Here is a 12,999-nt window from a genome sequence, read left to right as displayed (position 1 = left end):
TCCATAATCCATAATAACGCTTCCTCCAGTGAAAAAGTCTCCTCGTCTGAATCAGGAGAGAAATCTGCACAGTTTCAAGAACCGTTTACAAGCCAAAACAGTCCAAAAGAGTCTAAACAAATATGTGGCTGGATTTTAATGTGAGAGACAACAGGAGATGAACTTTTTCACTGTTATTATAGTTTATGGACACGTATTTTAGCCAGAAGTGACACTAAAATGTCTTAGTGCTGGATTTGATTTTTACAAGCACGCAGCTTTTGGCTTCATATGATGCTAACTGATGGAGTGGTGTGCTGTGGATTACTTGTGGACTATTGTGCTGTTTTTATCAGCTGTTTGGACTCTCATTCTGACGGCACCCATTCACTGCAGAGCATCCATTGCTGAGCAAGAGACTGAATGCTACATTTCTCCAAATCTGATGAAGAAACAAACTCATCTACATTTTGGATGGCTTGAGGGTGAGTACATTGTCAGCAGATTAACATTTTTGGTTGAACTATTCCTTTAATACCATAAATGAATATGCATGTGACAGTAATTCAGTATGGTGTGATGCAGTGCAATTTTTGTGAGACTAGAGCTCCTAAAGCAACCAGATAGTGTGTCATTAGCATTCTGTGCGGATGAGGTTTTAGTTCTTCTGGGTAGAATATAGAGAGGACATCACACCGGAGATTCATTGTGTATTCAGGACAGAGCTAGACTTTTATAGCAGGGTAGAATATGCTGAAATTTGGCCCATATTGTCTGTTTGTTGGGGGTGTTTTTGAATGGGTGGTTTTGCTCATAAATTTGCTTTAAAGATATTTATCAGCTCCTCTCCTAATTTATGGGATTGTTTGCACAGACATAGCCCGCTGAGAAAGTCAGCGAGGATAAAACGGAGGCTGTGCGTGTTATTTAGACAAATAGATTGTGTATCTAGAGCGAGACACACATAGAAATCACGTTCATTTGTATTCAAACACTCCAGTCAGAACTGTAAAACTACCATCAATTATACATTATACATAATGTATTGAACTGCACTTGTTGTGCTTCATGTTTGTTGTCGACGCACTAGAAAGATGTGTTGTCTGTCAGTCGTGTTTTCTGTTATTTTACGCCACTCTGGTTTCTCTCTCATCGCATGAATTTGGATTCATAACTCGCATAATTTCTTTTGCCACGGTGCTGCAGTTGAGTAGTTGATGCAAAATACCTTTGGGAAGTCGACTTCCTGCTGTTTGACTTCTTTAAACAGCATTTTGCAGGTTCTTTTGTAATTATTATGCATGCAACTCATATTACAGTAAATGAGAAACTGCATGGAATATTTCTACTTTCCAAAATTCATTTCTCACGCCACAGGACCATTTAAAACGAACCGGTGACAGCAAAATGTGTTCAAGAAAAGATGATTTTATGCACTCGACCTTAAATCTTGCGGTTGATTAAACGAATGTCCATGAGCGCATTATGCATTGAGTAGAGTTCATTTGTATTTCAGTTAAGGTGCAGATGTTTACACAACTGTGTCATCATTCGGTTGCGGTATTTTTAATAAAAGCCGTCCGCAACCCTATCAACCCCATCAAACCGGCTGTTTGCACATTATGCATGAACAATTTTACAAAAATAAATAAATAAATGCAGCTTGTCTTTTGATGATGGGTCGATGGGTCTTGCTCTTTCAGCAATTTCCACGAGCTCTCTAATATAGCACCCAACGCCAATTTTCCTCCTCCGGCCAATGTCCTTGTTACATATTTATTCATTTTCCTCTGTCAATAGGCTAGATATTCCACACCCGGGGCGAAGAAAACCTCTGAATAGATTTATTAGCCAATATTGTAATGACGACAAGAGTAATGTGCATGTCAGTCAATGGCAGAGAATAAGGGTGATGGGCTTCAGTGAAGTGCTTTTCATTCAGACAAAATATTCAGACTACATGTGAGCGGATATGACGTTTAGAGGTCACTTAGTCAGGATCAAAACTAAACCAAAAACTCCAAAACATGTGTCTAGGTCACATTTCACACACAAATAGACAGCAACTTGTGTGTATACTGTATATTAATCAGCATAAACTACAACCAGTACATTATATAATTTGTAGATTAATACTGTATATACACTACCATTCGTGGTTGGTAAGTTTTTATGCTTACCAGGGCTGCATTTAATTAATTAAAAATACAGTAAAAATTACACAATTGTGAAATATTATTACAAATTAAAATAACTGTTTTCCATGTGAATATATTGTAAATTATAATTGCTGTGATCCATCCGCAGCTGAATTTTCAGCATCATTCCTCCAGTCTTCAGTGTCACATGATCCTTCAGAAATCATTCTTTTACAAAAATAAATAAATAAATGCAGCTTGTCTTTTGATGATGGGTCGATGGGTCTTGCTCTTTCAGCAATTTCCACGAGCTCTCAAATACGGCACCGAACGTCAGTTTTCCTCCTTCTCCGGACGATGTCCTTGTTACATATTTATTCATTTTCCTCTGTCAATAGGCTACATATTTTACGCCCGGGGCTAAGAAAACCTCTGAATAGATTTATTAGCCAATATTGTAATGACGACAAGAGTAATGTGCATGTCAGTCAATGGCAGAGAATAAGGGTGATGGGCTTCAGTGAAGTGCTTTTCATTCAGACAAAATATTCAGACTACATGTGAGCGGATATGACGTTTAGAGGTCACTTAGTCAGGATCAAAACTAAACCAAAAACTCCAAAACATGTGTCTAGGTCACATTTCACGCACAAATAGACAGCAACTTGTGTGTATACTGTATATTAATCAGCATAAACTACAACCAGTACATTATATAATTTGTAGATTAATACTGTATATACACTACCATTCGTGGTTGGTAAGTTTTTATGCTCACCAGGGCTGCATTTAATTAATTAAAAATACAGTAAAAATTACACAATTGTGAAATATTACAAATTAAAATAACTGTTTTCCATGTGAATATATTGTAAATTATAATTGATTGCTGTGATCCGCAGCTGAATTTTCAGCATCATTCCTCCAGTCTTCAGTGTCACATGATCCTTCAGAAATCATTCTAATTTGCTGCTCAAGAAACATTTCTGATTATTATCAATGTTGAAAATAGATGTGCTGCTGAATGTTTTTGTGGAAACCTTTGTGATGCATTTGTGTTTTTCAGGATTCTTTGAGTAGAAATGTAAAAAGTAGCATTTATTTGATTTTTTTCAATTTAAAGCATTTTGCTAAGCAAACAATTTAATTATTTATTTATTGTCTTATAATTTTATTAACTTTAATTTTAGTACTTATTGATTAACTTATCGGTTTTAAGGATAGAATTTTTTTTTTTCTTTTTTTAGGTTTTTCATCTAATTACCACATTTTTCAGCTATTGAAACATTTTAGCTTGAGTTAATAATAACTACCTTTCAGTTAAAAAAATACTTAAAAAAAAAAAAAAGATTTTACCGACCCCAAACTTTTGAACGGCAGTCTATGTACAGTTTATTGCATTAGAATATAGCGAGTATGCTTGGGATGCACTTAACTGTTATGAAATGAATGTCACAAAAATCTCCTTAATGTGATCCTAAAAATAGTCATTTCACTTTGCAGTGATATATGAGCGGCATATGCTTCTGGCAGGTTTGGTGAAATTCACCTGAGCACATCACGGCCATGTTTCAGATTTCTCATCGCATCTAAAGGTCATGAAAATGACAAATGCACAATGGGCCAGATGTTTGGCGTTTATAGTGCAGAAGATGCGTTCGGCTGCTCTGCCATCTGCACTGTTTTCCCAATTTCAGCACGCGGCCCTGGAGACGCGCAAGCTAAAGACTCCAATCTACATGATGTTTCCCATTACTCTGAGCTGCTAGAAGTCAGAGTCACCGTCTTCTGCTGTTGTGCCCTGAGTGCTTGCTTGAGATGCAGGTGCCATAATGACTTCTCTGAGATTTTTGGGCTTGTATAATATAATATCTGCACATTTTTTGCTGCATTCCTGTTCCTCCGGGGCTGTTGTTGGGTTTCAGAGGTTGCCGGTCATCTTTGTGTATTCCCTGAAGCCTTTGAGAGATGGGCCGGGCCTGTCAAAACATTTGTAGGGTCTGATAGAGTTTGATGGGAAATAAATAACACCCAGGGACTCTTTAGGGCTCACTAGCTGCTGATTTGTGTAATGACAAGCGTGGCGAACAGAGAAGAGCTTTTGAGAGGCCGCCGTGTGACTTTTGAGGAGACGACTGGTCCATAATTCGCTGCAAACTTCAACTCTGCGCTATTCAATCAAGTCCCCGATGCATCAGATCACGCCTGATTGTTTCACTCAGAAATAGGAAGTATATTGCAAATGATTGATTTTGAATCTAAAAGGATTTTGTATCCCTGATGTACTAGGGTTGCGTATCATTCAGAATTATTATTATTATTTTAATTTTCAATGCAATTTTTGCATTTAAATTGAGTTAGGTAACAAAACTAAAGTAGAACTGAAATTTGAATTTTAATGTAAGTACAATTATAATGAATTAAAAGTCAAAGAAATTCAATAACAAAAACTGTAATTTTTTTTTATGAGAAAAGTTTGTGGGGACAAAATTACAATTTACAGACAAAATTACAGACTATTGTGGATTTTTTTTTTTTCAATTTAGCAAATTCAACTTTCTGTCCAGTGTTATTTTAGTAATATTTGTGCACTATTATAGTAATTTTTTAATAATTTGAATTATTTTATTTATATATTTTCATTTTGTCATTATTATTTTTATTATTATTTTAAATATTTCTATATTGCTTTAATTAATGTTTGTTTCAGTGTTAGTTTTAGTAATTTTAGTACTTCAACTTAAAACATTAATTTTGAGTTTCGTTTTCATTATTCATTTTAATATTCGTTTGTTTTAGTACTTTTTTGTGATTTTGTCATTTTTATAATTTTTTTGTATTATTTCTCCATTGCTTTAATGCATATTTAAGTGTTAGTTTTAGTGATTTTAGTATTTCAACTTTTTTAATTTAAAATTTAATTTTAGTATATGTAATTTAGTCATTTTTATATATTTTTTGTATTATTTCTTATTGCTTTAATTAATGTTTGTTTCAGTGTTAGTTTTAGTAATTTTGGTACTTCAACTTAAAACATTAATTTTGAGTTTCGTTTTCATTATTCATTTTAATATTCGTTTGTTTTAGTACTTTTTTGTGATTTTGTGATTTTTATAATTTTTTTGTATTATTTCTCCATTGCTTTAATGCATATTTCAGTGTTAGTTTTAGTAATTTTAGTATTTCAACTTTTTAATTTAAATTTTAGTTTAAGTTTTAGTATATGTGATTTATATTAGTAATTTTTATTATTTTTGTAATATTTCATTATTTCTTCAATTATTTCAGTGCTAGTTTTAGTAATTGAAATACTTCAGCTTAAACTTATTCATTTTCATCTTTTCATTTTAATTTTAGTTTAGTTTTAATCACTTTGTGATTTTGTCTTTTTTTATTTTATTTGTTTTTATGTTTCTGTATTCCTTTAATGTTTGTTTTAGTAATTTTAGCACTTAAACTTATTCATTTAAAGGTTAGTTGCCAAGACAGCCTTTCAAGGTTTTTTTTTTTTTTTTCATCTAATATTCATATTTTATTTAATTCCAAATACCACTAACATTTATATTTGTTTTATCTTTTGCTAACAACCTGTCAATTTGATTCCTGTCTGCCAATTCAAATTAAACTCACACTTTTTAAATAAAAAAAAAAAGAGCCAGTTACTCAGTTATTCTGAATGCTGTGTGGCGATACAGTCCTTATCCAGATGACCTGTCCTATGGTTTTCATTTCCTCAGCCAGTTATTTTTTAACCTGTCCACACCGGTCGTCATGCGTGCGGCTCTGGAGGTCACAGGAGAGTGGATTTCCACCGTTTGCCATAGCATTTCTTGGCCTGTCTGCCTTATTTTCCCCAGCGTGTGGAAACAAGTCGAGCTGCATCCGTGAGCCCCTCATTTAAGTCTGCTGCGTTTGTCTAGTCCCAGCTTATTTCCCCCTCCCTGCTCCAGAGGCGATCAGCTGATGGGCTAAAGGTGAGCGCTCAGGCCTCGCTGACTGAATCTTGGCCTAATGGGAATCTTGTGGCCAGCCGCTCCTCTCAGCAGGGATCCAGCATGAGATGTTCCAGCTGTGCGGCTGACATGCAGAAAATGAACTGCATTGTGGAAGAGATGCGCTCAGAGTTGCACATGGAGATTGAGGATGAAGTGGTCAAATACGGTGTCGCCTTCACTCTTTCCTCGTGTTGACGGTGGCTCACGATTGGATTGTTTATGCACAATGCAGCCTGTGCATTTTGAATAGCTGAGATTTAGCCTCTGTAGAGGACTCACACAATAGGCTTTCGCTGGCTTATTTATTCTGCTACAAAAGGTGCTGTTTTGCTGGATACGTTTGTGCTTTATCAAGCCTGCGGTTTTCATTTGGATGCTTTCGTGGCGCTATGCATCCTGATAGAATCTCATTCAGCGCTGCAATTTAGACGTTCGTTCAATTCTTTGGAATCAATACGCGAGACTGATTTTGAGTATGCAATTGTGTTGAGGCTTTGAAATATTAACGCATTAACAAAGTCCTAAACTTTCAATGCTGGTGCACTGAAATGGCAACAGCATCCTAACAGTTCCCCAGAAATGCACTAGTCGATTTAAAATTTGCATTTTTCAAGTCAATATTCGAGTCAATCACTAGAAACGTCTTGTCTCTCGATCAGAGATGCATTCTGTTTGTTTTGAGTGCACTGATGTCAGGATTCAAACAGCTGCAGATGTGTATGCAGTGGCTGCATTTGTTTCTAATCAAATTAAATTGTATTCTTCTCATCTATGCACTCAATATTATTTCTGATTATATGTCAGGGAAACACTTTTTTTTATATATTTCTAAATTGCTTTAATGCTTATTTCAGTTTTAGTTAGTAAGTTATTGATTTTGAATTTTATGTTTTCATTTTATTTTTAGTTTACGTTTTAGTGATTGTATGTGATTTTGTCATTGATATTTTATTTTGACATTTTATTTATTATTGTATTATTTGTTATTTTATTTATTATTTTTAATATTTCTATATTGCTTTAATGCTTATTTTAGTGTTAGTTTTTGTAATTATAATACTTCAAAATAAATATTAATATTGAGTTTTATATTTTCAGTTTTCTTTGTAATTTTATTTTGTTTTAGTAATTGTATGTGATTTTGACATTTTTATTTTTTATTAGTAATATTTCTATATTTCCATGTAAGTTGTAAGCATACATTTATTAATTTTGTATTTATATTTTAGTTTAAGTTTTAGTGATTTTATGTGAAATTTTAAATATATTTTAAATATTTATATATTGCTTTCATGTTCATTTCAGTGTTAGTTTTAGTCATTTTAGTACTTCGTTATTAATGTTGTGTTTTGTTTTTCTAGTAATTTTATGTGAATTTTAAAATGTATATTTCTATATTGCTTTAATGTTTATTTGTTTGTTTTATAAATGTCTTGTCTCTCGATCAGAGATGCATTCTGTTTGTTTTGAGTGCACTGATATTAGTATTCAGACAGCTGGATATGTGTATGAAGTGGCTGCGTTTGTTTCAAATCAAATTAAATTGCGTTCTTGACGTCTGTGCGCTTTATCATGATTTCTGACGATATGTCAGGGACAAACTGTTAAGCGTCCCGATGCGAGCTGACAGCAAATGCAGAGGGGCTGTAAACACCCTGTCAAGGGCAAAATGAGACGCTGGCGCTAACCGCGGATGCTGTCGATGCTAGTGTTGACGCTGTGATCTGTCTGTGAGGTCTCATGCTCGTCTGACGGCTAATTAAAGCTGCAATAAGCCCAGATCACTGCTCAGATCATGGGCGCTGCTCATTTTTACATCGGTTGTTTTTGTTTTGATTTTAATGTCCTTTAATTTTTTATTTTTTATTAATTTAATTAATTGGTATAATGACATGGGTATGACAGAGGTATTACAATGTGAAGGTGATTTATGAGGACTCTTTCAGTGTCTGTGTAATTAAAAAGGCTTAAAACATACTAAATGTGTTTTTTTTTTTTATCTAAAAATGCAGAAAGTTTTCTGTAAGGGGTAGGTTTAGGTGTAGGGTGATAGAAAATACAGTTTGTACAGTATGAAAACCATTATGCCTATGGAGTGTGTGTGTGTGGGTGTTAGAGGTCTACACGGGTCCAAAAATTCGTACCCGAACCCGAAGAGACCCGTAAATGTGCTACACTGAACCGACCTGGACCCGTCCATTATTTTGAAAGTTGGACCCGGGCTTGTTTGCCCATTTGGATTATAATAACGATTGCTCGTCCAGTGCCATGGCTGCTGATGTTAGCTTTACGTATTTGCTATAATCTCTGTGCTCTCTGAGCCGAGTCTGAGCAAAAATTTTAGATACAACAACAAGACGGTTCATTCATAATATTATTAAAAAAAAATCTAAAATCCTGTCCTGTTATTTTAGTATTATTTATATGCTATTATAATATGTATTAATATTTTAAAATGGCTTTTATTTTTATATTATCAGTTTTAGTAATGTTCTTGTCATTTTTAACAGTTTTGTTTATTTGTTTATTATGTATTTGTTACATAATTATATTATATTATATATTTATATTACATATTTATTTATTTATTTTTTTTTTTGCAGTGTCAGTATTGTTTAAACTTATTTTATTTCACTGCCACTGTTTTTTAATTGGCACTTTTGCCTTATTTTCTTGTGAAAATATCAAAAAGTTCTTGAAACAAGATACATTTTCACTGCATAAGATATCAGGGCTGGTTTGCATAGATTGTGTCTTTTAATAAAAGTGTGTTTGGTTGAACTGGCCAATTTTTAAGTTAAGTTGACAAGTGAAAACAAATCTGCCAGTCTATTAAGATGAAATGCACTTATATTCCAAATAAAGTCTGTGACTAAAAAGTCTTAATATCTTATGCAGTTGTAGTGTGAGTTGTGTGAGTTGTGGTGTTTATATTTGATTAATTTCAGTTTATTTAATTAAAAAGGCATGCAAGTTAGCAAAAGTTTGGGTAATTTGCCTGAAGTCTTTAAAGCACATTTTAGTGCATTGTTAATATGATGCAGTGTTACTTTGTCCGTCATTTTTTGTCAACACTGTTTTAGTTAAAATATTTTTATTTATTTTTATTTTTTGTTAAGCTGCATCAGTTTTTTTGTCACTCCTTTGATTCCATTGACAAAATGAAAAACATTTTAAAATGACGTTTTGTCATGGTTGCATGTGATTTCATGCGTCACTTTTGACTCAAATAGTCAGACATTCATTTTCATAACGCTTTCGTATAATTTCAAAGCAGTTTTACAGAAAATTATATTGTTAATGTTTATAATATCTAAATGTCTTCATGCCTTATAGTTGCATTTAGCAGATTAGAGCTGGATGAAAATATAGTTACATTTTGCAATGATACAAGCAATCATGCAGTTGAGGTTTGCTATATAGTATAGATCACCAGATATGAGTATATTGTATGCATGCAGATAAAAATTGATAACTTTACATAAAGAGCCGAACAATATTGTAGTTGGTATTTGTGACAAAAAAAACAAAAAAAAAACATGCTGTTGAGATTTGCTATATACTACTATATAGTATAGTAATATAGTAATAATTTAGTACTTTCTCCTGTTTTATTGTTGTTTTCCTCTTTTCTGATCATAGTTTGTTTTTGTAAAAAAAAAAAAAAAAAAAAAACATGCTGTTGAGATTTGCTATATAGTGCATTTATACACCACTGCAGGTATTCTAGACCTCCTTGTTGTTCTGCAGGCCTGTGTAACATGATTTACTGTAGTCACGGTTTGTACCAGCAGGGGTTAAATGCTGAAGCCAGCCACCCAAACTCTGACCCCTGGTTGACAGCATTAAAGCAGAGGCCCCGGCCCCCGGTGAGGGCCCAGAGAAGCTCAAGGACAGCTGTCAGCTGGAAGGCCATGATCACCGGTCAGCGCCAGGACTTCCACTCCTGCCAGTCACCCGTGAGACGAGCCACTGAGTAATTGTGCAGCTGGCAGGGAGAAAAGCCTGAGAGAGAGAAAATAATAGGGCGAGAAAGATGCGAACAGCATAGAAGCTTCTGAAGTACACTCTTAAAAATATAGGTTACAAAACAAGCTGCTGCAACAAAGCCGTAGAAGAACCATTTTAGCAATGCTAGCAAAATGCTAGTAACATGCTAATCATGGTAGTAGCTTGTTAATCATGCTAGCAACATGCTAATCATGCTAGAAACATGCTAGCAACATGCTAGTGGCTTGCTAATCGTGCTAGCAACATGCTAGTAACATGCTAATCATGTTAGAAACATGCTAGCAACATGCTGTTTTAACATGCTAATCATGCTAGTAACTTGCTAATTATGCTAGAATCATGCTAGCAACATGCTATTAGCATGCTAATCATGCTAGAATCATGCTAACAAAATGCTAGTAACATAATAACCATGATAGCAACATGCTAGTAACTTGCTAATCCTGTTAGAAACATGCTAGCATTATGCTAGCAACATGCTAATCATGCTAGAATCATGCTAGTAAACTTGATAATCATGTTAACAACATGCTAGTAACTTGCTACTAATGCTAACACCATGCTAGTAACATGTTAATCATGTTAACAACATGCTAGTAACATGTTATTAACTTGCCAATCATGTTAACAACTTGCTAGTAACTTAATAATCATGCTAGAATCATGCTAACAACATGCTAGTAACATGCCAATCATGCTAAATCATGCTAGTAACATGCTAATAACTTGCTAATGATGTTGACAACATGCTAGTAACATGCTAGTAACTTGCTACTCATGCTAACAAAATGGTAACACCATGCTAGTAACATGTTAATCATGTTAACAAGATGCTAGTAACATGCTAATCATGTTAGAAACATGCTAGTAACATGATACTCATGCCAGAATCATGCTAGCAACAGTTTAGTAACTTGCTAATTATGTTAACAACATGCTAGTAACATGTTAATCATGCTAGAACTAATCATGCTAACAACATGTTAACCATGTTAGAAACATGCTAGTAACATGCTAATCATGCTAGAAACATGCTAGTAACATGATAATTGTGCTAGCAACATGCTAGTAAGATGATAATTATGCTAAAAAACATGTTAACAACATGCTAGTCATGCTAGAAACAGCCTAGCAACCACCCCAGGTACCCTAGCAATATGTTTTATATCTATTTTTCTGATAGACTGTATTGCCTTGAAAACATTCAAACTTTAATCTTTAAAAATATTTTAACTTTCAAATTACTTAAAAATGAAAACTTTCAGACTGCAAGCTTTTAAAACTACTTCAAACTTTCTGGCTAGGCTTTTTTGAGCCAACTTAAAGTTTGTCTACACACTTTACCCATCTAGTTTTAATATAAAATATTTTCTATGTGAATATATAGTAAAATGTAATTTATTCCTGTGATCAAAACTGAATTTTCAGCATCATTACTCCAGTCTCAGTGTCACACGATCCTTCAGAAATCATTCTGATATACTAATTTCTGATTAATATCAATGTTGAAAACAGATGCTGCTTCGTGGAAACTCTGATAAATTACCATTCAAAAGTCTGGGGTCAGTAAGATTAAAAATGCTGCTGCGTTAAATTGATCAAAAGCAACAGACATTCATAATGTTACAAAGTAACATTTCTAATATAAAATAAATTCTGTTCTTTTGAACTTTCAATTCATCAGAGAATCCTGAAACGTATCACTGTTTCTAAAAAAATATTGGGCGCACAACTATTTTCAACACTGATAATAATCAGAAATGTTTCTTGAGCAGCAAAGCAGCATATTAGAATGATATCTGAAGGATCATGTGACACTGAAGACTGGAGTATAGATGCTGAAAATACAGCTTTGATCACAGCAATTAATTACATTTTAACATATATTCACATAGAAAAGTTATTTTAAATGACAAAAAAAGATATTTCACAATCTTTACTGTATTTTTGATCAAATAAATACAGCCTTAATGAGCAGAAGAGACTTATTTCAAAAACATTATATAATTCCAAATTTTGACCAATAGTGTATAGAAAATGGATTTTGTGAAGATTCTGTTGGTAACAGTTGTACAGGAAGGGAGGGATATAGAGAGGATGTGGGAGGAGGCAGCAGCAAACTACAATTAGCGTAATTAGCCATGCGGCTTTTCTAAGGCTGTGACAATATATGTCTCCTCTCATAACTTCCTGTAAGCAAACACGCAGCTTAATGAGAGGCAGCATACGCTACAGCACCATTTACTCTTGATGCTCAATCCATTACAGCCGCCACCGTCTGCCAATCGAGTCCACTTTCACCCCCGCTCCGGCCCCTCCAACACGCTCACTCCACTCTGCCAAGGAAACAGCGTGTCTTGGACAAGGGCTACTTCTAACCGGATCCCCATTGCAGGCCATAATAGCTGGTCTCTAAAGCTCAGAGTTGCAGCCAAATGGAAGAGTGAGGCGACACTAGAGGTATTGAGGCTTGTCCAGGTGTTTGTGAGTGCTGCTAATTGATGCCGCGTACCCAAATATTTGGGTTTATGTGCGTGACGTGATTATCTTGTATGCGGCGCTAATGCTGAATCATTATCGAAGGGCAGCTGTGTTTGGGAGAAAACGTTGGGGATTTATTTATGCATCTTGAATTTAATGTTTATGCATACAGTGGATAATAATTTATATAGCTGCTATAACCTTCATGCTGGTTGGCATGTTTTAAGGCTAATGATGCTTCATTTAAATGCCCTGTGCCGTATCTGACAATTATTCAAAATGTATTCAATTAATATTCATTTTAATTAATTGCAGTATACAATACATTTTTTAAAACAATAATACATTGTGGTATAAATATATAGGTTGCTCTAAAACAGTATATTTTGACTGTA

General features: G+C 34.2%; 1 protein-coding gene across 1 annotated transcript in view; it reads left to right on the top strand.

Moving 5' to 3' along the window:
* The window catches only part of cdh22 (cadherin 22), a 152,446-nt gene that overhangs the window by 25,873 nt on the left and 113,574 nt on the right, over positions 1-12,999 (top strand). The window lies entirely within an intron of this gene.

The sequence above is a fragment of the Sinocyclocheilus rhinocerous genome, unplaced genomic scaffold (assembly GCF_001515625.1).
Source record: "Sinocyclocheilus rhinocerous isolate Xijiao unplaced genomic scaffold, SAMN03320098_v1.1 scaffold795, whole genome shotgun sequence".
NCBI lineage: Eukaryota > Metazoa > Chordata > Actinopteri > Cypriniformes > Cyprinidae > Sinocyclocheilus > Sinocyclocheilus rhinocerous.
Note: the sequence above shows the minus strand (reverse complement) of the source record. Positions and strands in the feature narration are given on the sequence as shown.